The 3,079-nt window shown below is 39.4% G+C and overlaps 1 pseudogene; it reads right to left on the bottom strand.

Annotated features, from left to right (window-relative positions):
* Positions 1 to 3,079, bottom strand: part of LOC107665297 (acyl-CoA synthetase family member 4-like) — a 7,541-nt pseudogene that overhangs the window by 1,040 nt on the left and 3,422 nt on the right.

The following is a 3,079-nucleotide window of genomic DNA, read 5'->3' as shown; positions in this document are numbered from 1 at the left end:
TATAGTAGAACAACAAAGCATTGTTGTTGTTCATTGCTGCTCTACCCGTAAAGACCACAATTTTGAAAGATAAGAATTAAAATCGTGATTAAAGTCATATACATTTAATTTATCCTCTCTTAGGGCAACTTGTCCTTTTTCCTCTCACCATATCTCCAGAATGGCTTATGCCAATAATATGTCCATTTACTGAACCAATGTAGATAGAAGAATCAGAGCAGTGAGGAGATGAGAAAACCGGGACGCTGCTGGAATGTGTCCACAAGAGTTTTCCACTGTCCTGGACAGACAATTAATGAAGAATGACAAGACAAATGTTACCTTTCAAACATGACCTCTGACCCTTCACAGTATATACTCCATTCCTAAGACCTTTCATATCAGAGCAGTTGGTTTATACGCTTTCAAACTTAAACAATACTAATATGTCTTTTTCACTCTAATAAAAGAAGGTACATTTACTTACTGGATCAAGACAGTGGAGATTCCCTCCCAGCGTACTACAGTATAACTGTCTAGGAGACAAGCGGATGCAAGGGGATGAAAACACTGCACCTCCTCCACAATAGTGCTGCCATATACAAGTCTTAGCCTGTAAGGGGACAGACACAATCTAAAAGAACATATTTACAAAAAACAGTACAACTAATTTAATACACATTTAGTTTTAGCAACAATGTTGTTATTGTTATAGCAACATTAGAACTGTTCTGACTCACAGACTGTAAGTACGTTTTTTATATTTAAAGAATTTGCCACTGATGATTCAAACGCGAGTTTTGAGCAGTGTAGAGTAGCGCTAGTTGTTAGCCATTTCTCCGATCACAAATGCAGACATGGTTTTATGTTTACGCGGCGCGATGCAACGCAACGTGTTGTTTGTCATTTCTCCGATCACAAATGCAGACATGGTTTTATGTTTACGCGGCGCGATGCAACGCAACGCGTAAAAAGACAGCATAAATCATTATAATCCGTAATTATGTCCCCACTGCATGCAACAGATGCCTCGTTTGTAATGGGTTTTAATGTTTTTGTCTAGTTGCTCCGGCCTGACAGGGCATCACAGTATAATGGTAGGGACGTAACATTTCCGTCACAAGCTTGAGGTATTCAGCCAATCACAACGCACTGGATAGCTGGCCAATCAGAGCACACCTCGCTTTTTCAGACCGATGAGCTTTGTAAAAATCGACGCGTTTCAGAAAGGCGGGGCATAGAGGAGAAACAATAATGTACAGTATGTGGAAAATAATGTGTTTTGAACCTTAAACCGCATAAACACATTTCATTACACCAAATACACAAAATAATGTTCTTTTTAGCAACATCATATGACCCCTTTAATATGACTGTTTTTGTGGCTTATGTGTCTTTACTACAGCGTTATTTTAGAATTATTTACATAGCTACTATTAGAGCTTTTAGGAATATTTTGAATTAACTTTTATATTTTCAGTTTTAAATTAACATTAGTTTAATTTTTTGTAATTTTGTTAGTTTTCATTTTATTAGTTTCTGGGTGTCACTCACGTGTTCTCCAAGCACAGGTGTTCGTCTGGGACTTTGTACTAGCTTGCCCAGCAAGAAACTTCTGTGGTGCCGTAAAGATTACAGATATGTGTGCCACTGCCTTCCTGCTTCCAGCTCTTGAGAAGACTTAAAGATGGACATGGCTCTCGTCCAAAAGCCAATAACCTCAGGGATGAATTTGCACTAAACAACTCCTCCTGAAGGACACGCCTTCCAAAGCGTCTCACACGAGTGGGAGTGGCCTGGAAAATAATTAAAAGTCAATTATAATATTTTAGTATAGAACAGTACTATACAACAGAGATCAGAATCCATACTTGATTTTCTCTGAAATATTGTATATCTCCATCACTCAAAATTTGAAGGAATATTAGCTGTATGTTTGTTTGTATGTTTGACAAAATAACCAAGGCATTTCAACAAAAACCTTTATTTTATGGAAAACACAGAGATCAGAATTAGAGAACAGTAACCACTGTAGCACGGAAGAAGATTACAACTGTCAAAACTTAGTAGGAAGTGCTCTTGCTTTGAATGACTTCAGCACATCTGCTGCCGCAGGATATCACTAGTTTCTCACACTGTGCTGGTGTGATCCTGGCCCACTCTTCCACTCTCGTCCATAGTTCGGTAAATGTAGTGGGTTTCTTAGCCATAACTTTGTCACCAAAGATTTTCCTGAGATTTTCATTTGGGTTTAGATCAGGACTTTGAGCAGGCCATTTCATTATTTCAATGTTCTTAGCTTCAAGGAACTGCTTTATCCGTTTTGCAGTGTGACGGGGATATTTTGTATATAAATTGCAGGCTGATTGGCAGATGCTTGCAGTGAAGGAACCGCATGTTGCTGAAGGAGGTTCTGATAACATTTGCATTCACTCTGCCATGTATCTGTATAAGAGGCCCAACTCCTGCTGCAGAAAACATCCCCCAAACCATGACACTTCCTCCTCCACCTTTCACTGGCTTCTTTACGCACTTGGGCTTCAGTCTTTCCCCAGTTTGATGCCAAACAAAATGTTTCCCATCTAACCCAAATAAATTTAACTTGCTCTCATCACTAAAGTGAACTCTGGACCAGTTGTCCTCTCTCCACAACATGCTCCTTAGCAAAGGTGAGTCGAGTCTTTGGATTCTTTCTGCTAATAAGAGGCTTGGTCATTGCAGCGTGCGCTTTCAGTCTGGCTTCTCTTAAACAGATCCTTAAAGGGATAGTTCACCCAAAAATGAAAATTCTGTCATTAATTACTCACCCTCATGTTGTTTCAAACCCGTAAGACCTTCATTCATCTTCGGAACACAAATTAAGATATTTTTGATGGAATCTGAGAGCTGTCTGACTCTGCATAGACAGCAACGCAACTGAAATGTTCCCAAGTCCAGAAATGTAAGGACATCGGTAAAATAATCCATGTGACATCAGTGGTTCAACCGCAATCATACGAAGCTACGAGAATACTTCTTGTGCGCAAAAAAAAAAAAAAGACTTTATTCAACAATTCGTCTCCTCCGCGTCACCCTGCAGTGCCCTTTTGGAGAGTATCTG

Source organism: Sinocyclocheilus anshuiensis, unplaced genomic scaffold (assembly GCF_001515605.1).
Source record: "Sinocyclocheilus anshuiensis isolate Anshui unplaced genomic scaffold, SAMN03320099.WGS_v1.1 scaffold199, whole genome shotgun sequence".
In the NCBI taxonomy this organism is placed as follows: domain Eukaryota; kingdom Metazoa; phylum Chordata; class Actinopteri; order Cypriniformes; family Cyprinidae; genus Sinocyclocheilus; species Sinocyclocheilus anshuiensis.
The sequence above is the reverse complement of the archived record's forward strand: the minus strand, read 5'-3'. Positions and strand labels throughout refer to the sequence as shown.